The sequence below is a fragment of the Narcine bancroftii genome, chromosome 2, assembly GCF_036971445.1.
Source record: "Narcine bancroftii isolate sNarBan1 chromosome 2, sNarBan1.hap1, whole genome shotgun sequence".
Lineage (NCBI taxonomy): Eukaryota > Metazoa > Chordata > Chondrichthyes > Torpediniformes > Narcinidae > Narcine > Narcine bancroftii.
The window spans coordinates 344,414,162-344,441,077 of NC_091470.1; the positions used below are offsets into that span (position 1 = coordinate 344,414,162).

General features: G+C 43.0%; 1 long non-coding RNA gene across 1 annotated transcript; it reads left to right on the forward strand.

Annotated features, from left to right (window-relative positions):
- Window positions 1-12,762: 12,762 nt before the first annotated feature.
- LOC138752805 (uncharacterized) lies at window positions 12,763-19,636 on the forward strand. Its single transcript, XR_011350956.1, has 3 exons — window positions 12,763-12,842; window positions 14,456-14,711; window positions 18,370-19,636. It is a non-coding gene; the product is annotated as an uncharacterized lncRNA (long non-coding RNA).
- Window positions 19,637-26,916: the final 7,280 nt, after the last annotated feature.

Here is a 26,916-nt window from a genome sequence, read left to right on the forward strand (position 1 = left end):
ATTTCCTTTATTCCACTGAAAAAAATTGATACATCCGGTAACATTTTTTCCTTTTCAAATTTGAAATTAAATTCAACCACGTTATGATCACTCTTTCTTGGAGGTTCTATGACCTTTAACTCCCTAATGACCTCAGGTTCATTGCACATGACCCAATCCAGAACTGTGGATCTCCTGGTGGGCTTCTCCACAAGCCGTTCAAAAAAATCCATCTCTCTCTCCTGGGATCCAGTAATTTCCTGTCTTTCCCTACCCCCTGTCATGTTAAAGTCCCCCATAATTATTTTGATATTATCCTTGTGACATGCCCTTTGTAGTTCCAGTTGCAACTCATAGTCCACTTCCTGGCTGAAATTTGCAGTTTTCAAGGTAGAGGAGTTTAAAAAAAATGTTGGATAATCTTTTACACTTTATTAAAATGCAGAAATGAAATCAGAAGGAAACTCTGAAATAAAATATGCCAATAAAATTGTATTGCTTTTAACCCGCAGGCTGTTCTGCTCTTCTAAACAATGTCAACATGATCAATCACATAGAATCACTGTCAGTGATAACTATGGCTGCTGGGGAGTAACCTCGATTGTATCAAAATTCGACCTTTTTGCACTTTTCATCATTGTTTCACTTCAGCAAGGGTGAGAGGAACTAAAATTAATGACTGTCTGAAATGAAATTTTAGTCCTATAATTGTTTACAACTTTAATGAAATCACAAACTTGCAATAGTTACACACTAACAGGCTTTGAAATTTACGGGATCTCCAGCAGTTGATATTTTAAAGATGTGATTCCGCACATTGCTAATAAGCGGTTACATTTTCAAAAAGAAAAATATGCATTTCTACATGAAGTCAATTTCGATCTATCATTCGCCAATTTCCGTCTGGGCACTCTCCAGCCAGATAGCATTAACGTTAACTTTGCTGCCTTCCACTAAACCTGCCTGCTCACCTTTTCTTTCCCTTCCCCCTTTTCCTGTCTTTTCAGTTCCTCTACCCATCCAGCCATCCCTCCTCCCCCTCTTTGCTGCTGTCCCCTCCTTCTTTCTCCACCTATCATCTCTTGCCTTGGCGCCCCTCCTACCCCCCTTCCCTTCTCCCCATCCCCTCCCAACTCTTTTGTTCGGATATTTTTCTCAACCTTTGATGAACCTCAGTTATGTATCTTTCCCTTTGCTACACAAGGGACCTGCTGAGTTTCTCCAGCATTCTGTGTTTTTTACTTCAACCACGGTGTCTACAGAATTTTGTGATTTAATTTTCCAATTTCCTGTCACATTAAAAGCTCATTTCTGCCATTCCCACATCACCAAACCCACAACTTTCCTTTCATTTCAGATGCCACATGATTAGGAGATGAGCCTTCCAGATTTAAATTGAAGTTCATGGGTATTGAAATTCATGTGTATTATCATTTGAATGTACATGTACAACCAGATGAAGGAGTGTTTCTCTGAACCATGGTGCACATTATACATACACAATACACAACAAATAATAATCACATAAATACATAAAGATATAGCATTAAAAGATAAAAATACATATAAATAATTTTGAATATTTATTGTTTCCTTTGTTCTTGAAATCTGACAGATGAAGTGACCTGATACTAGAATGTATTCGATCAGGACTGCACTCTTCAGGCAATAGGCAAGAAATATATTATACATGGAATATAGGCTAAAAAAAATGATGGCACAGATGAGAGATGTTTGTGACATCATGTCCAAAGACCCATGTCCTGCCTTGCTTTAAGTCACAAATATGCAAAAGCTAATGTAGGAGATAAAATGTTCACGACATCAACGAGTTCAAAACTATAGCCATTTACCAGATTCACAGTAACTAACCGTTTGAAGATTCCATCCACAGATGATGGAATCTGGAGCAATAAACAAACTGCCCAAGCATCTCAGTACGTCAAGCAGTATCTATAGATGACACTATCCAGGTTCTAATATTTCCTCATTTCAAACTGCGTCATCTTCAAGGAAACATGGCTACGACATTCAGAATTACTATCTTATTAATCCATATAACCAAACTTTGTAAATGCAGCTTTATGTAGCTTTAATTCATTGATATAATGGATAAACATTTTACATAACTTCACATTAGGATTTTCATAAAAATGAATAAACAAAGCATATACTGTATTTAAAAATATAACGATATTCAACTTTAAAGAGATATACAAGAAGAAATAAGACAAATTCAAAGAAAATTATCTCGAGCTCACGTCTCCTTCATAATACGTCGAAGAATGAGATGCAAGCACTTAGTCTGCCCAGATATTATGACATATTACGTCACAGTCACTATGGGAACACTACAAACAATACTTTTTGTTAAAGAGATAAGCACAAAATTAACTAAGAATCAAAAACACAAGGTTTTAACCTTTATAGTATCTATGGCCATTGGGGATAAGGGGCAAAGAAATGTGGAATTGGGGAAGACAGTCCTGAGGCAGTCTCTCAATCACATCGACAATTCATTCTCCTTTACAGGTGATGTTCAACCCTATCTATTATTCGAAGATTCAGGGCATCAAAAATGTTTGATACACACACGCCGACATATCGGACAATGGCTCAGCACTTGACTGAGATTAGTGTGGCTTTGCATAAAGCATCAGAAAAATTTTGTTTGAAAGAGACAGAGTGGTGAGATATCCATAATGGCTGAATAAAAGTTCAAAGTTCTGATTTATTGTCAGAGTACATATATGACATACACCCCTGAGTTATTATTTTCCCATGGTCCAGGAAGAACTTATGCATATCAGTAACTGAAAAATGTACTCAAGAAAAAAATATATATATGCAAAAGAGAGAAATGTTAACAAATTGACTTTACAATAAAGAAAGATAAAAGCAGTAATAAATAATGTACAAAATAAGAGTCTTTTAAATGAGGCTCTGATTGAATCTGTTGGTTAGGAGTCTGATGGTGGAGGGGTAGCAACTGTTCCTGAACTTGGTGGTATAAGTCTTGTGACACGTATACCCTATCCTGATGGCAGCAGCGAGAACATAGAATGTCCTGGATTTTGCAATTCCTTGATCATTGCTGTGGCTTTCCAAGGGCAGTGATCTATGTAGATGTTCTTGATGGTGGGGAGAGTTTTATCTGTTTAATCTTCTGTAGGCTTTCCACTCCGAAGTATTGGTGCCCTTACACCAGGCTATGATGCAACCAGTCAGCATGCTTTCCACAACACATCTGCAGAAATTTGCCAAAGTTTCCGATGTCATACCTCACCTCAGAAAACTCCTGAAGAAGTAAAGTGTTTTCTTCATGGTGACATAGTAGAATGTTGGGTGCAGGCATGGTTTCTACGAAATGGTGATCCCAGGAATTTAATTTTTTTCTCACCCTCTTCACCTCTGATCCCCAATGATCACTGGATCATGCACCTCTGGTTTTCCTTTCTCAAAGTCTACAATCAGCTCCTTGGTTTTGATGACATAGAATGAGAGATTGTTGTTCGTACATCATTCAACCAAAATTTCCACCTTCTCCTGTATATTGTCTCATCACCTCTATTTATACCCCCCACTACCATAGCATCGCCATCAAATTTTAAAATGCTGTTTTTGTCATTCTGAGCCATGCAGTCATAGATATAAACTGAGTAGAGCAGGGAGCCTAGTATGCCACCCTGATGTGGAGGAGATGTTATTGTCAATCCATACTGATTTAGTTCTAGAGGTGAGGAAATCCAAGATCTATGCACACAGTGCAGTATTGAGGCCCAGGTCTTGGAGTTTGCTGATCAGTTTTAAGGGATGATGGTGCTGAATGCTTAACTGTAGTCAATAAAAACACCATGATGTATGCATCTTTGCTGTCCAAGTGTTCCAGGCTTTTGTGTAGAGCCAGTGAGATGGCATCTGCAATAGACCTGTGGCTACAATATGCAAATTGGAACAGATACATGTCACTACTCAGGCAGGAGCTGATGGGCTTCAACAACAGCCTAACTGTGGGTGTGAGTGCCACTGGTTGGTTGTAATGTTGACAGGTTACCATGCTCTTCAAAGAAGGCTTGCTAGTGGGTACACTTTGTGAGGTGTCTGATGTGGTTTGGCATGGCACTGAAGACTCTCATGAACTTCTACAAGTGTACCATGGAGAACCTTCTGGCTGGTTGCATCACTGCCTGGTGCCAAATCTCAGGACAAGAATAAATTCCAAGGGATTGTTAACTCGGCCTGCGACATCACAGGCACCAGACTTCACTCCAATGTGGACATCTACAAGATGCGGTGTCTTAAAAACGCAGCCTCTGTCCTCAAAAACCCCCACCACCCAGGCCACACCCTCTTCACTCTGTTACCATCAGAGAAAAGGTACAGGAGCCTAAAGGTGAGCACTCAGTGGCACAAGGACAGCTTCTTCCCCACTGCCATCAGATTCCTGAATGATCAATGAACTAAAGACACTTACTTTTCATCCAATAATTATTGGTATTACTATTTTATTCTTTTTTTTATAATATTGTTGTAAGATTGTTATATGAATGTTTGCACCATGACGTAGCTGCAAAACACCGAATATCATAACTCGATCGTGACAATGAATCCTGATTCTGATTCTTTTTGAGCACAGGTACGACTGAGTCCTGTTTGAAACAAGTGGGTACCATGCTGTGTGGGTGAAAGAAGTTGAATTCACTAGCCATTTGGTTACCACAGGTTTTCAGTACTTGACCAGAAACTCCGTCTGGACCGGATGCTTTTCCAGGATTCACTGTCCTGGAAGCAGTGAAAATGTCATCCTCAGGGGATCATCGGGGACATGGGGTGGGGGGGGTTGTGCAGTGGTTCTTCCATGTTCTGGTGGTCAAATTGGGCATAGAAGGCATTGAGCTCCTCTGGGAGTGAAGCATTGCTGTCTCCTACTGCACTGGATTTGGTTTTGTCGCAGATTATGTCATTTAGGCCCTGCCACAGCTGTCAGATATCAATCATTGTTTCCATTCTCATCCAGAATCTCCACTTCACCAGAGAGATGGCCTTCCTTATATTATATCTTGTGTGGTGATTTGGATCACAGATTTAAATGCCTGTGACCAGACTCTTAGCAGGTTCCAGATTTCATCATTCATCTAGGGCTTCTGGTTGTGGTAAACCCTGAATGATTTGATGGGGCTGCACTCACCACAGGTACTTTGATAAACTTAGTTCCGGCCCTGGTGTAATCATTCAGATACTTAGCTGAGTTCTTGAACACCACCCAATCCACTGACTTGAGGCAATCCTGTGACCACCTTCTGGCTGTTTTGATCTCTGGAGTTCTCTTTTTTGGCTCTGACTGTCTACAGGTAGAAGGAACACCACCAAGTGATCTAACCTGCCAAAATGCAACCATAGGAAAGAATGATAGGCCTTCCTTATCTTAATATAGCATCTAATAGCCCGAATACACTCAGGAAATTTGGAATATTAAATTTCCAAATATTGGAAATTTGGTTAGGAGAAAAAGGGAGGTGAACAAGAGGTATAAAGAGCAGGGAGCTGAGAAGTTGAAGGAGGACAACAAGGAGTGTAGAAGGAATCTTAAGAAAGAAATTAGAAAGGCCAAAAAAAGGCATGAAGAGGCTTTGGCTGACAGAATAAAAATATATCCAAAGGGTTTCTATAAGTACATTAAAAGTAAAAGATTAGTGAGAGATAAAATTGGACCCCTTGTAGATAGCGAGGGTAGGCTGAATGAGAAGTCTGAGGAGATGGGGGAAATTTTGAATGATTTCTTTGCCTCGGTATTCACTAGGGAAAAAAAATGTTGAACCAGTTGAAGTAAAGAAAAATAGTGGGGAGGTCATGAAGCATATAAGGATAACTGAGGAGGTAGTGATGGCTGTGTTAAAAAAGATAAAGGTGGATAAATCTCCTGGACCGGACAAAATATTCCCTAGGACACTCAGGGAGGCTAGTGGACAGTTAGTGGGGCCATTAACAGAGATATTTAGGATGTCACTGGCCACGGGGGTGGTGCCAAAGGATTGGAGGGTGGCGCATGTGGTTCCTCTGTTTAAGAAAGGGTCCAAATGCAAACCTGGGAACTATAGGCCTGTAAGTCTGACGTCTGCAGTGGGCAATTTGATGGAAAGTGTTCTGAGGGATGCTATTTACAAATTTTGGACGTACAGGGATTGATAGGGAGTAATCAGCATGGTTTTGTCAGGGGTAGATCATGCTTGACAAACCTGATTGAGTTCTTCGAGGGGATTACAAAAAAGGTTGATGAAGGGAAAGCTGTGGATGTTGTCTATTTGGACTTTAGTAAAGCTTTTGACAAAGTTCCCCACAGGAGGTTAGGAAAAAAGGTGGAGGCATTAGGTATAAATAAAGAGGTAGTGAAATGGATTCAGGAGTGGTTGGATGGGAGGTGTCAGAGAGTAGTGGTAGAAAATTGTTTGCCCAATTGGAGGCCGGTGACTAGTGGAGTTCCTCAGGGTTCGGTCCTGGGTCCACTATTATTTGTTATATATATTAACGATCTGGATGTAGGGGTGGAGAATTGGATAAGCAAGTTTGCGGATGACACAAAGATTGGTGGTGTTGTGGACAGTGAGGTAGGTTACCGTAGACTAAAAGGTGATTTAGGAAGGCTGGAGGTGTGGGCTGAGAAATGGCTGATGGAATTTAATACAGATAAATGTGAGGTGCTACATTTTGGAAAGGCAAATTTAAATAGGTCATATACATTGAATGGTAGACAATTGAGGAGTGCAGAGCAACAAAGGGATTTAGGAGTTATGGTAAATAGTACCCTCAAGGCTGATACTCAGGTAGATGGTGTGGTGAAGAAGGCATTTGGAATGTTGGCCTTCATAAATCGGAGTATTGAATTCAAGAGTAGGGAGGTTATGATGAAATTGTACAAGGCATTGGTGAGGCCAAATTTGGAGTACTGTGTACAGTTTTGGTCACCAAGTTATAGGAAAGATATAAACAAAATAGAGAGTGCAGAAAAGGTTCACAAGAATGTTGACAGGATTTCAGGGTCTGAGTTACAGGGAAAGGTTGTGCAGACTGGGGCTTTTTTCTCTGGAGCATAGAAGATTGAGAGGGGACTTGATAGAGGTGTTTAAGATTTTAAAAGGGACAGACAGAGTAAATGTGGATAGGCTTTTTCAATTAAGAATGGGGGAGATTCAAACTAGAGGACATGGTTTAAGATTGAAAGGGGAAAATTATAAGGGGAACATGAGGGGAAATTTCTTTACGCAGAGGGTGGTGGGGATGTGGAATGAGCTTCCGGCAGACGTGGTCGAGGCGGGATCATTGGTTACATTTAAGGAAAGACTGGATCATTACATGGATAGGAGGGGACTAGAGGGGTATGGACCGGGTGTTGGTCAGTGGGACTAGGAGGGTGGGGATTTGCTACGGCATGGGCCGTAGGGCCGAACTGGCCTGTTCTGTGCTGTAAGTGGTGATATGGTTATATGGTTATAGGATTGTCTGATCTCAGAAATTAGCAGGCACAGGACTGGTCAATACTTGTAAGGGACACCACCTAGGAACACCAGGGGGCTATAGGTTTCTGTGAGGGGCACTGGACAAAGTGGCAACTCTCTGTCTGCTTTATTGTACACAAAAGTTAAAGAATTTCATGTATATTACATTCTAAATATAGTATTATGTGACAATAATGGAACTTTTATCTTTTACCTGTGTTAGGAACTTTGGTATAATAGGTTAATACCAATCCAAATCCTGGCTGAATTATCCAAAAAGGCTCACATTTCTAAAATACTTTGCATTTCACTGATTTTAAAGTGTGGTGGCTCCCATCAGCCAATACACCATATTAGTCATACAGTCATACAGCACAAAAACTGGCCCGTCAGCACACCACGTTCATGTTGACCTCTTTTCCTCTCATCTCTGCTGCAATGAGAACGTATCCATCTGTGCCTTGCTTATTTAAGTGTCTGTCTAAATGCATCATAAATGTAATAATTGTATCTAGTTTCACCATCCCCTTATGCATTGTGTTCCAGATATCAACCGATCCCTTTTTAAAAAAATATTTTGTTTAAGTTTCCATATATATCAATATCCAGATACAAAGGACAATATTCATATAAATCAAATCAATTATATATGTAACATGTTGATATATACCTCCCTAAAATCCCACCAACCCCCCCCTCCAAATAATAATCCCTCCATGTTATTTATTTACTTATCCCAAGGAGTAGCAATGTTTCGAGATGTTGAGGGAAACCCTTTATAAATTAATACTTACAATTTGTAAGTATGGGCACTAAATATTCTATAAATTATATCTAGTCCTTAAATTATATGTAATGTTCTCAAGAGGTGTACAACTATGTATTTCTGCATGCCATTTTCCATACCCAAGTGCTAATCTGATTTCCATGTCATCGCTATACATTTTCTTGTAATTGCTAATGCAATTTTCACGAATTTCTTTGAATGAAAATTCAGTTTCTATTTTAGTCTTATTGCTGAAATATTACCCAATAAAAAGAGCAATGGATCTTGTGGAAATTTAACTTCCTTAATGTTCTAGAAACCTTCCTAATTCTGTTCAAAATGGCCTCAATTTTGAACATGACCATGCAGAAAGCAAAAGAAGGCACCTATCTCCTGACTACACCTAAAGCATTTATCTGATAAATCTGAATTCAATCTATTTATATTTTTGTGGAATAAGATATAGTTGATGTAAAAAATTATATTGAATTATCAACCACTCTCTTGGTTAAAAAAAAACGTAAGATATTAACAGGGTTTCTCTTCAAAATTGGATCTTCAATCCCTGCCTTCATCTCTCATTCAAGAATCAGTTTCTCTCATAGTGTTGCCCTCCCTCAGCACCACAATGATTGACATAAGCACTCCTAACTGAGGTACAGCTAACATGCTGTTGACAACTTCCATAAGGAAAAAAAATAGATTGAGGAGGCACAAAAGTAAAGGAGAATATGATCTTATTAATCTTCATGGTATTAGAAGCCCTCCATCCCTTGACAAAATGTACTGGGCATAGGTCAATTGTGTTTGTTTCTTTGAGCTGCTTCAATAATGTCTCCTGTTCAGTGCTGTCCATTTCATTTCTTCATACTGTTACATTAGGAGCACGAACAAGGGAGTTCCACAAGAGAAGGCGATATATGGGCTACTTAGCATCTATCTCTTGAGATGAGATTCCTAGCAGATTACAGCACACTGTGTATGAAATGAGGGGTAAAGAATGAATGTGTCTGACAATACATTTGGGAATGAGGATGAATCAAACAGAAGCAATGGCTACAGAATCGAATACAATAAAAATAGCTACCAACGATTGTGATGGAGTGTTGATTGTCAATAATTAGTGTAAAATTTGGTGCATTAACCCCATGATAATAATAATTGCACCCGAGACTCTGGGATTTTGATTAAAGAGGTGACTCATGGATAGAATTTATAGCATCATCAATAACTGACTGATTATAACAGGATTATTTTTTTGTTCATTTAAGGTGCAGCAACTAGATGAAAAAGTTAATTATGTTATAAATGAAACAGCAAGCGCAGTCAATGCCATAAATTTAAATGTCAGAGTTCAAAACACCTTTCTTGCTAGTACAGGGAAATGCCAACAAAACTAAGTAATTACATTTTACAAATCAATGCCTTGTCTTGGTTGAACCTATTTGCTCAGGCAGTGTAATTATCAATTGTCCTAAGGGAACATTAACTGTTTAGTTGCCAAATAGAAAATAGCTCCAAAATTAATTATAATATATTGTGGCTATCGGCCACCGTGGGTGGAAGAAACACGCCGAGTTTAGTAGAGTTTCAAACCAACTGATTTACTGATTCAAACTCGCGCGCTTAAAAGATCCATGCTGATCCCAACGGCCTCGGCACTCATGCGGGGCAGAAGTGACATCAACTTTCTGTCCGTTGAGTTGCCCCTCACTGAGAGCTCCCAAGTATGTCTCTGACTATGGACTCGAGCATGATTGCTGGTGCCGGTTTGCTTGCCACATAGGTGAGCTGCCCCATGACACCCCCGCTCCCCCCCCACCAGAACCAGTGATAAGAGGCGCTGAAACCATATTCTGTACACTGTCTGCTTTATGTGGCTGCCCACATGGAACCACGACTGGGTGCCCAATGTCCAGGTGTTCCAGCTTGAGACAGTCTATGGTAAATGTCTCCTCCCGCCACCCACATCTAGAATACAAGTTGCTCCGTCATGACGTCCAACTTTCATACGGCCGCTGCAAGAGTGGACTGTGCACTCATCAGCAGACGAACATGTACTCGTTCTGCTGCAGTTCTTTGGATACGAAGGAGGGCCTTGCCCTGTGGTAGGACATTGGCCCAGGAGCCAGTGTTCTGAGTCTCTCCCAAAGTCTGGTCAGGAGCTCTGCTGGTGTGTCCGCTTGGCCACGGATTGCGGGCACGAATTAGCCAGGTACTGTGAGCCGTGCATCATAAACTAATGCGGCGGATGATGCTGTGGGGATGCCCAGAAGCATCCAGGGGAGTTCATCTACCTAGTTGGGCCCTTGGAGGCATGCCATTAGGTCTGACTTCAAGTGCCTGTGGCCTTTCGATTGCAGGTGGTACGCAGTCATCTGGTGAAGCTGGATTCTTAGTAGTTGCGTTGCCACTGACCACAGAGCTGAGGTAAACTGTGCCCCTCTGTCTGAAGTGATGTGGATGGGGTGCCTAAATCTCACCACCCAGGTTGTGATCAGTGTCCTGGCATATATTTCTGCCATCGTGTTGGTGATTGGGATGGCTTCCGGCCACCTCGGGAACCTGACCCCCATTGGTTTGGGTCAAATCTCCTCGACCGTGTAGGATAGGTTGCGAGCTTTGACAAAGTGCTTGAACCTAATGACCCCTGAATGACAGAGCACCTTGTGGAGTCTCTGCAGCCTGTCCAGTTGTATGTTGGAGCAAGTCCCCCAGGAGAGCACATCTGATGGGTCGTTGAGTTTACCAGGCCGATACAGTATGTCATAATTAAAGGTGGAGAGTTCGATTCTCAACCTGGCGATTTTGTCATTCTTGATCTTACCTCGCTGGGCATTGCTAAACATGAAGGAGGCCACGCGTTAGTCGGTCAGCAGTGTAAAGCGCCTGCCAGTGAGGTAGTGTCTCCAATGATGTACTGCTTCGACTATGGCCTGGGCCTCCTTCTCAACAGAGGAGTGTCACCTCTCAGGACCCTGGAGGGTTCTAGAGAAGAAGGCTACCAGCCGACCGGCCTGGTTCAAAGTGGCTGCCAGTGCAAAGTCGGACACATTACTCTCAACTTTGAACAGGGTGGACTCATCGATGGCATACAGCTTTGCAGCAGCGATGTCCGATTTGATGTGGTCTAAGGCCACTCTGGCTTCGGTTGACAGGGGCAAGGAGGTGGTCTTGATGAATGGCCATGCCTTGTTGGCATAGTGTGGAACCCATTGGGCATAGTAGGAAAAGAAGCCCAGGCAGCGTCTGAGTGCCTTCTGGGTGTGGGGGAAGGGGGGAAAGTCCACGAGGAGACGCATGCGGTCATGGTCTGGCATTACCACCCTGTTCTTCACCACACAACCCAGAATTGTGAGCCGAGTGGACGGAAGACGCACTTGTCGAAATTGTAGGTCAAGTGCAGCCGAGTTGAAGTCTGAAAAAATTTCTCAAGGTTGGCATCGTGATCCTCCGTATCATGGCCGCAGATGGTGACATTGTCCAGATACGGGAAAGTAGCTGTTAGCCCGTTCTGGTCCACCATCTGGTCCATTTCCCAATGGAGGACCGCGACACCATTCGTGACCCCAAAGCATGCCCTGAAGAATTGATACAGCCGTCCATTTGCTTCGAAGGCCGTGAAAGTTCGGTCTTCTCGGCGGATCTGGAGCTGGTGATAGGCCGAACTTAAGTCAATGGTGGAGAACACACGGTATTGGGCAATCTGATTCACCACATCCGTGATCCGTGGGAGGGGGTATTCATCCAGAAGTGTGAAGCAGTTGATTGCCTGGCTGTAGTCAACCACCATCTGCGGCTTTTCCCCGTTTTTAACAACCACCACCTTGGCGCTCCAGGGACTCGAGCTAGGTTCAATAATGCACTCATCCAGCAGTCTCCGCACCTCGCTTGTTATGAATGTCCTGTCTTCATAACTATATTGCCAGCTTTTGGTGGCCACAGGATTCCAGCCAGGGGTGAGGATTGGAAAGAGCGCTGGCGGAGCAACTCGGAGGGTGGAGAGGCTACAGGTGAGGCCCTAGGCCTCGGAGGCGGGTGGCTCGGGCTGACACTGGCAGGAGGCTTCCGGGGTGGAGTGATTACAGACAGAGAGTGGAGCAAGAGGTCCCCCAAAGAGCTGGGAAATGGTTCAGAACTGGCACTGAAAATCCAGTCCCAGCAATACAGGGGCACACAGTTGGGGAAGGACTAATAGTTTGAAGTCTGTGAACGTGATGCCCTGGACTTTCAGGGTCACCACACAATACCTCTTTACCCCAGTCGAGTGCGATCTGGTCACCAATGAAATCCTCTGGGCAGTGGGGAGAATAGCCAGTCTGCAACAGCGGGCCAGGTCTGGGCGGATAAAACTGTTAGTTGACCCTGAGTCAAATAAGGAATTGGTATGGTGTCCATGCATTTTAATCAGTTCTATTGCTTTTATGAGGGGATGGGTGCAGTCCTGGTCTAGGGTTACTTGTAATGGGGACAGTGGAGTCCTACGTGATGACGTCACGCAATGTGTGCATGGTGACATCATAAAGACAGTTGGTCCGGAGCAGTCAGCGACGAGGAGTTGGTGCTGCTGCCTGCAGCCTGCTGGGGGTGTCAGTAGGCCAACGGTAAATGCTGGGGGTCGCTGCTTGCTGTCGGTGGTGGGGCAGTCAGTCGGGTGGTCATTGGCAGTGGGTACTGGGTCAGTAGCGTCAGTCGTGGCAGCATGTCCCTGGTTGGCAGCATTAGTAGTGGGCAGTGGGCACCGGGTCAGTAGCGTAGGTCTCAGCGGTGGGTACCTGGTCGGCTGCCTCAGTGGTGGTGGGTCCCTGGTTGGCAGCGTCAGTAGCAGCGGCAGCAGGCTCAGCGGTGAAAACACCAATGGCCTCAGCAGTGATGGCAGTGGCAGGTCCCTGGTTGGCAGCGGCGGCGGCCATTGAAGTCAGGGCTGGGGCCTGGGCGGACGTTGTTTCATGAGGGAGGGTAAAGCAGGCCAATGTCATTGTGGCGAGGATGGGTTGAACCTTCCGTGCTTGGCGTCTGCCCTGTGATATCACGTGTGGTGGAGCCCTCGCTCTCATTGGACGAGAGCTCTGAGGAAGAAATGTTTGAATGGGACGGTGGCGGTTGGGCTTCACACGAGGCACTGTGTTTGACGGTGGCCATTTTGGAGCAACAGACTACAGCAAAGTAGCTGTTTTTAAGGCACTTTTGGCACCTGGCTTTTCTCGCCTGCCACTGGGACCTGCTGTACTTGTCCCTTCTGCAGAAATAACACTTTGGGGTCGCATCAGGCAGCGTAGTGGCAGCCGACAGGCTGTCGGTGTGCTGGGAGGTATTAGGGTTGAGGGAGGGTATCCTATTCACATCAGAGTGTGGGGTCCAGCCCTGAGAGTACACGTCCATACTTAAGACCGCATCCTCCATTGTCTCTGCGATCCGGATCACGTCCTCTAGGTTTTTGCCCCTGTTCTCTAGCAGGCGCTGCCTCACCTCATTCGATCGGACCCCGGCCACGTATGCATCCCAAATTAGACCATCTGTGGTCTCCGCAGCAGTTCTGTCTGTGCAGGCACAGTCCCTGCCCATTGCTCTTAGTGCTTGAATATAAGCTCTACAGGACTCACCAGGCTGTTGCCTCCTTGTCGCTAGTTTGAACCGAGCATAGACCCTGTTCACTGGTCACTCATAGAGCCCTTTCAGCACCTTCATGGCTGCAGCATAAGTGGTCGCGTCCTGGATGCTCTGGTAGACTCTCGGGGACAATATAGTCATCAATATTAGTAGTCGACAGTTGTCCTCTATCACGGCAGGGTCAGAGAGTTGTAAGTATGTTTTGAAGCATCTCACCCAGTGCTTAAAGTCATTCGAGGCTGTAGCCGACTGTGGGTCGATGTCGAAGGGTTCCAGCCGTAGCATAAGACCTTCTAGTTAATAAAATTGTAGAGCACGTCAAAAAATCAAAGACTTGTTAATCCAAACCAAGGCTTTTATTAACTAGAAGACATGTAAGTCAACCAGTCCAGAATGACCTGGTCTGTCGAGGACCAACTCTTTAAAACCTGCCAGTAGGCGTGGCTATGCTCTCAGCCAATCACAATCATCCTACACTACAATCTATACATATACACATTGGTGATGGAATCTGTACTATCACAGGTGACTACACACTTTTATGTTTCAATCCATAGCATTTATTGTTTACAAAGGGTCAAGGCATTTTCTTTTGTTCACTAATTAGAAGGCAGCTGCTGGCAAGTTGATCCCCGTGGATTAAAACTTTGTTGGTTCTGTGCTCAAAATGGAAGATCCTGGAGGTCAAATGTCAGTGCAACTGACCCCACTTCACACTCTTGGACTCAGCATTGAATGGACTACAACATTCTGCACTGAAGACTTCATGTCCTACCCCTCCGCTTTACATTGTGGTCAGTGTATACTTTTCATGGGTCATCATTTGAATATAGTTAACATTGGATGGAAAAAGTTAAGTTCAGGTATGGTTTGAATTAACTTTATTTTAATCAGTGCAAACATTATTGATGAACATTTCATGAAATATATATTTATTGTCTTTACATTATTTTTTATTGTTTAAATTATTTCACTTGTGCTTTAAATGTTTTAGGAACATTTAGACAGTGTGACAAATATCTTTGACATCATGACTGTCAAAAGAGTGAGCTCAGTCTTAGCCCATGCTGCTTGATGCCTTATTGTTGCTAACTGCTTGCTTTACTTCACGAGGCAAGTGCGGTGCTGAGACCATACATTCAATTAGACATCTCGAACTACAGCAAAATTGTGCAGATGGGGGAGGGGAGGTTCATTTGAGAAGTGAACAATGGCTAGTCCAATGAAAGAATCATATCCCTCCAAATAAATCACTCCCTGTAAGGTACATTCTCCCTGTGACTGTCTTGGTTTCCTCTGGGTGCTTCAGTTTCCTCTCATGTTCCAAAGATGTACTGGTCAGACAGTTAATTTGTCACACGGGTTTAATTGGGCAGTATAGGCTCTTGGGCTGGAATGGCCTTCTGCCATGTTGTAACTCTAAATTAAATAAATTAACTATAACTGACTTTTCAAACACCAGCGTTGTCTCCGTCTCCATGACAATCGAAGTTTTCAGAATCATTTTCTAAATCATGTAGGCATACATGTACTGTATACATCTCAAGAGTCATTTGGTTCAGGTTTATTGTCACATCATACCTGGTAGAGTGAAGAGGCTTTTTCTCTGAGCATTCAAACAGGTCAACTCTTTAAAAAATCTGGAGGATGTGACCATTGCTCGCATGTAAAATAAGCAGTCTACCATTTGAACTAATTCTCCAGATTTAGATATACTATATGGTGTCTAAATCTGGAAAATGTATGTTCAAAGAATGAATATTAACCAATTCAGACACAAAGGAAGCATGTGTAGTGGCGGCTACTCTGCTCCTGCAATAACACACACAACCAGGTGGGTTGAACTCTGTGAGCAGACTAGTTTATTGGAGGCTGCTGGGCTGCACTTATACTCCCAGCCCGGACCTGGCTGAGAACCGTGCCGGAGGGCGCTGACGTCACCTGTGCGTCATGTGGTCCCCCAGCGCGGGTTTCCGAGCCCCATACTGGAAAGAAGGAAAAACCCCGACTGCGCCATTCTAGCCGGCTGCCCCACCGCGTGGCTTACAAGCGGGGCCGGTTCGCCTGCCTTGTGGTGAGCTGCCACACATGTTACATTCCTTCTAGAAGCCATAGAAACCATAAAGAACAAAACAGGCTTTTGATCCATATAATCTGTGCCAAACTATTATTCTACCTACACCCAGACAATAGCCTTCCATACCCCTCCCATCCATGTACCTGTCCAAATTTTATTTCCATGTTAAAAGCAAATCTGCATTCACATTAGCTGACATCTCATTCCACATTTTTACCATTCTATGCATGAAGAGGTTCCCCCTAATATTCCCTGGAACATTTCACCTTTCACCCTTCAAATTTGAGTTTATTATCATCTGACTGACAATAGGCAACTTTAACCCATGTCCTCTTGTTCTTATTTCACCTAACCTTAGTGGGAAAAAGCCTACTTCCATTTACTCCATACTCCTCCAAATTTTAAATACCTGTATCAAATTTCCTCTCACATTTCTACCTTCCAGGAAATGACTATCACCCAATTGTTCTGACATCCATCATCATGAACTCCTTTGAAAGGGTGCTCACGCCTCACATCAACTCTCGTCTCCCAGTCTGCCTTGACCTGCTACGATTTTCCTGCTGCTGCAAAAGGTACACAGCAGACACCACCATCCTTTCCCTGAACCCTGACCGGAAGCATCTTGATAACAAGGACACTTTCATCAGACTTCTATTTATATACAATACCTCCACCTTCAACAACATAGTTCCAACCAAACCCATCTCCACACTCAGTCCCCATCTCTGCTACTGGACCGACACTCCACAGTCAATGAGGTCCAGTGAAGACACCACTCATGATAATTATCAAAGCCAGTGGCTTGCAAGGCTGTTTACTCAGCCCTCTTACTATACATCCTATGTAATCACAACTGTTTAGACAAATTCTGCTCTGATCCCATTTACTACTTTGCAGATAACATCTTCGTAGTTGGCCAGAGCTCAAACAACGATGAGATGGAGTACCGAAAGCAGATCAAGAACTTAATGGTGCAATGTCAGTTCACAACTTTTCCCTCAATGCCACCAAAATGAAGAAGTTGGACATTAATTTCAGGCCATAGGGAGAACCACATGCCCATCTCTAAATCAATAATACAGACACAGAGATTGTAGGGAACTTCAAGTTCCTCAGTGTAAGATTTACCCATAATTTGTTCAGGTCCAATCTTGTTGATGTGATAGCCAAGAAATGCTCCTCTTCTTCAGAAAATATTTATACCAAGTTTTATTGGCACACCAGAAAATGTTTTGTTCCTGATGATTTGCCTTTTGGTATAAAAACTATCACCCCAAGCACACAAGAATGCAGCCTAGGCCAAACTCCAATGAGTCTTCTCCCCAATTACTCCAACTGCCCTTTCCACTGTATTGGAAAAGTAGCAAAGATAACAAAAGACCCAGCCCGACCCAATCAATCTCTCTGTTCCCATCTCCCATGCAGCTGAAAATACATCCCATTTCACTTTTTCATGGAGTTGTCCCAGGCCACAGTCAGGATATGATCCACTCAGACCGAAACAGTTTTGCACTTATCAGGATAATCTTGGACTGCCTCACTCTGCTCAGAGATGCCATTGCCTTCATGCAGTATAGAGGATGGACACTGCCAAGTAAACTAGTGGCAAGAAAATGACTTCCACAGGATATTGTACATTTCCATGATGGGCATGCTGTTGAAAATGGGTGAGAAGGGAGGAATTGGATTGTTTTACTGCATGGATATCCTTTCTGCAGTGAAATCAATAGGTGAGAAATAGCCAGCTCTCCGATCAAGTCTGGTGTCCATTCTTCCAGTCTTGTTTATGTATGACCTAGAACCCTTTGCCAAAATCATCAAGAGAATATAATTGGGGTGATGTTGCCAGGTCAAAGCATCAGTGTTTGCTGCTCGGATCCAGTCAGCAGCTGCAACCAGTTTGAGTTAACATCAGCATCCATAGTAAACTGCACAAAGAGTCCAAGTTTATGCTGTTCGGCAACTGGTTCGACCAGTTCATCATCCCCTTCACTTTCCATTGGGTCCTGCTTTTATGGTTGGACCTATCACTCACAACCCACGTAGCCCTTCAGACGTCGGCAATGGGTAGGAAACAGTTAATCATGTCTTTGTAGACTGTATTTTGTTAAGAGCTCTGGAGAAGGATGCAAGAGTCTTTGTCACAGTTCATCTCAAGTAGCAGCTCTCTAATTTTATGGATTAATCTCAGAGGTACCCAATTTTAAGCACCATGAATTCAGATATAATGTGATGAGTCATTGGACACCGATATATATAAAGGTATGCGCCACTTAACATCCATGTTCTTTGAGATAGGACATTTAAACGAACCTATTTTAAAAGATGTGGTATCAGGGATGGCCAATCTAAGGTGCATGTGTCAAAAGTGACTCACTGGATGATAAGAAGTCGTGCGTCTAAAAGATTAAGGTGAGAAATGATTATTTTGTTTTTGCTAGATGACCTTCAGACTCAGTGGATCAAACAAATATTCTTCATGGTGAGGAAATCACGCAACATTTTAAAAACGACTCTGGGAGTACAAACTTTGCGGAGAAGCTCTAAGCGAGGGAGAAATACTGGGGATGAAGAGTGTTTGGATACCGAAGTCACAACAAGCTCCGGACATGCGCCTCATTGAAAGCCGTTTTGGCAAACCTGGCAATCAGAAGGTTCGTGCAATGCAGTTCAGGTTCAACAGACAAGGATGCTGAATCAGCCTGAAGCTACCGAAGCAAGTTTCCCCCACCCAGTGGATTCAGATTTCCTGTTCTTCCCCCAGTCACCCACAGTGAGTCCTGGCCCACGCCCTGTTAATGTGTCAGTACCGCTCAGAGACATCACAAATTCCTGCAATGTGGTAATCTGTCACTATTGTCAAACTGCCCCTACTTCTCGAACTCCCAAGTCAACCTGTACACTGTGTGTATATGCACAGTGAATCCCTGATTTAGCGCGACCCTGCTTTTTATTATGATGACCTTTTATGGATCCCAACAATCGTGTTAAATCAGGGTTTCACTGTAAATGCAAAAGTGAATGTCAAGTGTTGCTGGGCAGCACGATTGGCGTAGCAGCTAGCACAATGCCTTTACGTCACCAACGATTGGGACCAAGGTTCAAATTCCACTCTGTCTGTAAGGAGTTCGTATGTTCTCCCCGTGTCTGTGTGGTTTTTCTCTGGGGGCTCTGGTTTCCTCCCACCATTCAAAACATACCAGAGGTGTAAATTGGGCGACATGGACTCGTGGGACGAAATGGCCTGTTACTGTGCTATATGTCTAATTTTTTTTTAAAAATTAACTCGATGAAACACACTCCTTTGTCCGAAACTTGTTGGTCTTCCAGCACAACAAGATGTCTATAAGAGAATACTGCTGACAGTTACATTCTAGACTGCAGGAGTGGGTGCTGTGAGGGAAACCGAAGCTTGCAGCAGCTAATGTGAAGGCTCTATCGGGAAGGACCAGAGTTTTGAGAGGAAAGTCATACAGGGAAGCCCCTGAAAAATGGAAGCATTATCAACTTAGGAGAAAATAGAGTGGAGATGTGTGATGTGTAGTTAAGATGGGATATCACCTCCATGTACAGAACCAGTAACGTTGAAAGTAAAGACTGAACAATGTTAAGAGTGGTATGAATTTGCGCATGGTTGCCTTTTCTGTGTACTTTTAACATTATGAATAGTTGAAGTTTGAAATGAATAATAAAGAAACATCTTACTGATCTGGAGTTTTGTCCTTGTGGAAAGTAGTAATCTGCACATGAGTGGCATCTGTCAACTCATTGAAAACATCAACCTGTCCCCTGGTAGGAAATGACTGCCCTTTTAGAGCTTCGAGTTGCTTTGGTATGACAGAAACTTGACCTGCAGCTGTGTCAGGTTTGACTGCATAAAAATGGAAAAACACTGAGTGCCCTCCATCTGTGCCTTCACAGCAGGAGGAGCTGGTGTGTGACGAGACTGTCACTAAGCCCTTGCAAAGAAGTGTGGAGGTCATTGGTTCCAAGCTCTCCACAACCCTTGTTCAGAACCGGGCAATGCACGTCTCCAAGCTCCATGTTAGCTGTCACATTTGGGAAGGCAGGCCAGCCAATACACGAACTGTTTTGGCTTGCAACCACATCACCCTCGTCAGGAAATCATCCCAGTTGCGTTCGTCCGGTCGATTAGTGTTTTAGTGGCAGAATGTGGGAGTAGTTAATGAGAATGTGGGGAGAATTTTTTAAAATGTGATTAATATCACATCAGTGTAAATGAGGGGTGCAGAGTCATCATTTCAGTCTTATACAACATGGAAATGGAACATTTGGCCCAGAACAGAAAAGCCCACTTTTTCCCCCATAGACTCAAATCTCATTTTTCTTCATTAGGCTTCTATCCTCCTCTTCCTTACCTAACTATGTATTTATTACATATCTAAACACCTCATAAAGACAGTGATTCTATCTGACTCCACCTTCTCCTTTGGCAATGAGTTCAAGATATCAACTAATTACTCTGAGAAACCTTCCTCTTAAATCCCCTTAAATCCTTTTCAAAAGATTTCCCCTCAGCTTAAACCTATGTTCTCTCATTTCTGATAGCTCTCAGTCCCAAAACACTGTTTGCTATCAATTTGACCCGACAGACCAGAAACTGAGATTAATGAATGGTCGTAAGAGAAAAAAAGTGAGGGGCATCATCTTTTGGTTTGTCATCAGATTTTATTCAAAATTTAAATTTTACTTAATAAAAGCCGATTCCAACTTTCTCACCTTCTCTTCTTATTAGATTCCAGCACTCATATCTGTGGTTCTGATCACCCTGTTTGGCTCATCTTCTTCCATCTGACTCATTTGTGTTTCTTGTGTTACAAGCCCAGAGGACCCCAAACCCCAGCAGCAATAGATATTCACCAAGACAAATGGTTACTTGAACAAAAGTTGCTTTTAATTATCTTTAAACATGAAAACAGAATCACACATTAACTTATCACTATTGCCTTAACTAACTTAACGTAACCCCCCCCTTCAAATTCTAAATGCACATGTATGTAATGTACGTGTAAGATCAGAAAAATTATTTGATTCACAGTCCAATCTCACTTCTCGTTCCTTCAAGTTCACTGGTTGAAGGCAATGCTTATACTGTGCACAGAATTTAACATTTATAAAGTTTACTAGGCTTTGGTGCTTGAAAGGTAAAGGGGTACAGCTCAGGAAGATTCTTGGCAGTTTTCAGAGAGAGATCTGTCGTACATTTACTTCCATCAGCCACTTCAGTGTCTTGCTGAATAAACCCCCTCAGGGTTTTCCAGATGATAACCTCTTTCTTTCAGGTCACCACAGCGTTCCTTTTTGTTTTTCTTATTCCAAGTGAAACATTAGACAGCCAGTCCTCTCGTCTTGCATGAACCACAAGGGCTTGGACCAGGCTGAACTAAACACTTACAACCCGTCTTCCAAATGGGGTTTTCCACAAGCTTGCCAGCTTGTCCTGCTCCAGTCCCAGTTGCTGCTGCTGACTGTAACACTGTAGAAGTGATCTCTTTCTGTCTGTCTGTCTGTCTGTCTGTCTGTCTGTCTGTCTGTCTGTCTGTCTGTCTCTCTCTCTCACAGAAAGAAAAGCCTGCAGAACCACATGACCCTCTTAGAACAGCAAGTTCCCCTCCAGACAGAATGCAGCTCCGACAAGCTCTTTCATCTGTTGCCTTTTTGTAAACAACAATCTACTAGTGAAGTCTCTTGGGCACTCTCCAAAGTTTCTGCAAATACTGTTGGCCCCGACATGTCTAGCGTGGGCGGAGCTCCAGTATTTTAAATAAGATCTGTTTAAAGTGTATGTGACCTACACTAACAAACCTGCCCCAATTTATCTCCCCAAAACATATCTATATTCTGTCGCACTTGTCTCCCTCTCCCTTTGTCTGGTATCTGCCAATCCATTGCCTCTGTCTATCACATCTTCCCTCTGCCTGGCTCACCAATTTCCACTCCCCCCCCCACCCCTCCCAACCCTCAGTACTGCCTTGGAATTGGCTCAACAGCATGTAAGATATGCCTATATTTAGCGATTAAAGCTTCTTTTAATTTACATCCCTTTTGTCACAACTTTCTTTTCTATTGTTCATCTACAGTATTTTTTTTTCATTTGCAATCTTTTCATTCAAGCCATTCAGAACAGGACAGAGCCAAATGTTGATCATCCAACATATTTAATCCCCTGATGAAAGATGCTGAAGAAGATTTTCCTCTCATGCCCCAGCTTTATCCTGTCAAAGCCACATCAAGTGAAATGCCACAATCTAGGCTTACTTTGTAAATTATTCATTATTGAGTGGATGTATTTTTTTTTGTCATGGTGTTAGCATGTTGTCTGAGGCTCAGGTACCAACTTGATCCACAACATTAAAGAAACCCCAATCCATGCTCATTATTCCAGCCTTAAATCCTGTCCAAAATCAGATGTTCATGCACTTTTTTGTTTTAAATGTAAATTTTACAGACCTTAATGAGACAAAAAGCTCATCCTTGCAAATCAGCTAATGCTTCTCTACAATGTGCTAATAGTTTGCTTTAGGTAACTTGCTTACATCAATGTTGAGGTGTTTTTTAGTTGTGCTAGCTCCCATGCATTACCATCACGGCTTGATGAAAATCAATCTTTCTGACAGCCAGATTTAATGAAGCTGGCAAGTTTATTTTGGTGTTGCAGCTGGCTGTGCGAGACCTGTGCCTCTATGAGTGAGCAACTGAAAAGCAGGAAACAATGTAAAAGCATTTTAAGGTTTTGTGTGATTTGCCTTTAAGAAAAGGGGGAAATGAGGCAATTAATTCATCTGCTCGGCAACCTCATCTCCATGAATTACTTGCTTGTGTTGGAGATTGTTAACAGCACATGCAGTCATGTACCTTATTCTCCTCACAGAACGATTCTCAGAAGGCACTGCTAAATATATATTTAGACATCATTTTCAGTTTTCCATTAGCTCCATGATTTTGAAAGAAACATTTTACTTTACTGCTTAGCATTCCGAGTTTATTCCTTACCAGTTAGGAGTAGTTCCATGAAATACAGGTCCTGATTTTAGAGCTGGAAAAGAACAAAGATCACCATGATTTTTACACGCCATCCCTTCTACCCCATTTGACTTTGGGTGAGAAGAGCTAAAGTCAGGAGTGAAGTTATATATTTTGAGAAAGTTGAATTACTGACGTTAAACCAGGGGTTCTCAAACTTTTGTTTTCCACTCACATGCCACTTAAAGTTATCCCTCTTCCTGAGCTGTTCTGTGATCCGTAACGGATTCCTTAAGGTGGTATGTGAGTAGGAAGGGAAGGCTGAGAATCACTGCTCGAGACCCAAATGTTACTGAAATATTTTGCTTGAGAAAAATTGTCATTGGCCCATTTCCGTTGGAGTTATGAAACTGTGCACATAACGAGTCAATTAGGTATGATTAAATATGTTGGCAGAGATTGGCTTTGAAACTTTTTCCTTTCACCCACATACTAATCATAGAGCACTTAATGGCATAGGGAATACTTAACCCACTGCATTAAACTCACAAGCCATTGTCATATCCACACTCCTGTTCGGCTCTGAATCATGGGTCCTTTACCGGCATCACCTATGGCTCCTAGAACGCTTCCACCAGCGTTGTCTCTGCTCCATCCTCAACATTCATTGGAGCGACTTCATCTCCAACATCGAAGTACTCGAGATGGCAGAGGCCGACATCGAATCCACACTGCTGACGATCAAACTGCGCTGGGTAGGTCATGTCTCCAGAATGGAGGACCATCGCCTTCCCAAGATCGTATGATATGGCGAGCTCTCCACTGGCCACCGAGACAGAAGTGCACCAAAGAAGAAGTACAAGGACTGCCTAAAGAAAGCTCTTGGTGTCTGCCATATTGACCACCGGCAGTGGGCTGATATCGCCTCAAACCATGCATCTTGGCGCCTCACAGTTCGGCGGGCAGCAACCTCCTTTGAAGAAGACTGCACAGCCCACCTCATTGTCAAAAGACAAAGGAGGAAAAACCCAACACCCAACCCCAACCAACCAATTTTCCCTTGCAACTGCTGGAACCGTGTCTGCCTGTCCCGCATCGGTCTTGTCAGCCACAAACGAGCCTGCAGCTGACGTGGACTTTACCCCTCCATAAATCTTTGTCCGCGAAGCCAAGGCAAAGGAACTAAAATATATCCGAGCACTGTATATTTCTGTTCAGCAATTGATGTTGAAGATAATATTATTTCATTAAAACATCTGCTGTCCATGTTCTAAATTGCATCAACATGTGTTCACCAATTGCTGACCAATTCTTCCTACTAATTGGAAAAAGCTTCCATTTTAAAACATTTTCAAGTCCTTCTCTGGCACCTCCCTTCCATATCTTTGGAAATGTCAACATCATCACTCTTTTATTATTGGTTTCATGTGTACTAGGGCTGGCCAAACTTGCTTAATGTAAGAGCCACATGTGATAAACTTCAGATGTTCAAGGACTAGAAGACATATAAAATATTACATTTTTACTCTAACATGCATATTTTGTTATAAAAATGTTACACAAATGTTAAGAAATACATGCATGTAGTAATATTTATTCATGTATGTAGTTTTTAAACTGCTACATTGTATTAGTTTCAATTTTGAATATTTTATTTATACATTTTCAAACTCAAAGAAGGTCCAGTAATCAATCACATATGTGGACCCATTTTGCAGGGTAAAATTTCGGGGGTTGACTATTACACGTGTACTACTTTCAACCATGAAACTACTTGCGTCGTTCGGAGTGTCGGGAGCGCGAATTGGCGGGCAAGCGGGTAGGACCGGGTGGTAAGCCCTAGGTCGGGTCGTGAGGAGCTCGGAGGGGTAGACAGGTGGCTGGGGCCTAGACCAGAGTCCGCAGTTGGAGCATCAGAAGCCTGAATGGGAAGGCGGCCGGGGACAAAAGTAAAATCAGGGGTCAATTTTTACACACGTATGTACGGTATGCATACCAAATATTTTCATTTACAAGCCAAGCACACTAAAATTACCATTGTGATCACTGGCTGGAACGATTTCTGTCTCAGCCAACGTATTCCTGCGAGCCGCACATTATATGTCAAAGAGCCACATGTGGCTCGCAAGCCATGGTTTGGCCACCCCTGATGTATACACTTGATTTTCATCTCTCCCCTAACACCCATCGCACCTTCAGCTGTCTAGACTTCGAGCTCTGCCACTCCCTCTCTAAAACCATCATTTTTCCCTCCTGAAAACTTTTCACCAAGATTGCCTGATTTTATCTTATGTACTATCAAAATATACTTTGCAACTACCCCCCTCCATGAAATACTTAGGAATATTTTAAGCTATGTCAATTCAAATTATTATTGTTCAATTTCTGTGTAAAGAATGGATAATCAAACACAAGGGACTAAAAAGTAGACCCTCATTTGTTGCACCATATTTGTGTTACATATTGCGCTAAAACCCAGAAGAATCTCCAAGAAATAATTGTGAAATTGGACATAAAAGTGTTTGAAGTTGAACACCAAAATTTTGTATACAGGCTTGTTTGCTAAAATGAGACCAGTAGAGTTCGTGTTATGACCCATACACTGCGCTACAAATCACTGTAGAGCTTCTGTAGAGCAACAGAAAAAGCTGCCATGGAGGTGCTGAAGAGGGATCACAGTATTGTAATCACTAGTGAGTCTTGGACCCCTTTTCTCTCTACCCCTTTCACATTGGCAAACCGCTAAACTGGTGGGTGAACGAATCATTTAGAAAAACCAGTAGCGCTGTTAACACTGGACCAAGAAAAAATGGTTCTGTGCGTCCTTTATCATTGCCTACCCAGTAGTGCAGAGCAAAGGGATGCCTATCCTCCGGCAGTGACATCCTGAGTGATGCATCAAGCAAAGGTGAGCCAGCCCTCCCAGAATACCATGCAGCAGAGAAACCCCTCCATGAGTGGTCCAAGGATACAGCCCTTTCATTATGCTAAGACATAGTGGGATATGGGGGTTTTAAAGGAAAAGGAGACTTTAAAGGAAAGGGCGGTTAGTTCCTTTTCTGCCCGCAGTCTCTCTCTTTGCCTCTCTCCAATTCTCTTGCTCCATCTCTCTCGCTTTGCCTCTGTGTGTGTCACTCTGTCTCTATATATCTATCTGTCTGTCTGTCTCTTTCTATTTCTCCCTCTCCTTCCCCACCCTTTCTCTCTCCCCATCTTTCTCTTCCTTTCCTGTCTCTCACAGACATATCTATCAATCTATTTATCCTTGATTGTTGGATACACCCACTTCATTGTATGCATGTGTGGACCAGTGTATTTCATCCCCCACAGTCGTTATAAAATGTGCACATGGCTGCTACCATTTCCCATGGACCTTTATAAATATGCACGTACATTTTATTAAATTGTGTGCGCATTTTCCCACACTCTTAATCATGTGAGTTTTGTTCCCATTGCATTTTCTGATAATGGAGAAGATTTAGATCGGCATGGGGCTGAAGGGCTCATACTGTGCTGTACGTTATGTTTAATTATGTTTTAATGAAGCATGAATAATTTTGTTTAAATACTTGATTAAGATTGCCAATTTAATAAATTAAATACAAAGTTCATACCTTCTTTTTAAATCAGTGTTGATCTTCGAAAGCATATCTTTTGTTTCCTTAATGTTCCTGCGCAGACGCAAGAACGTCATCAACACGTCACTAATTGGACCCAGCACAACGGGTGTCCAATTTACACTGGGCAACCTGGAACGCTGATTCAAAATGGATCGGCAATGATACACCCACCCTAGGCGGTTCGTCCCCAGAACGGTGTGGCTCTCCATGCCCGTTCGGGAGCATTCACACTGCCAGGTGAACTGGTAGATTAGTGGTTAATTACTGGGTTCAAGTGCCAGTGTGAATGGGGCTATGTTACAGGCTGATTGACTTCTGTTCCACAAGTGGTTCCATGCTTATATCAGGATTAATGATTCCAGCATGTAGCTCAGGATCTTATTT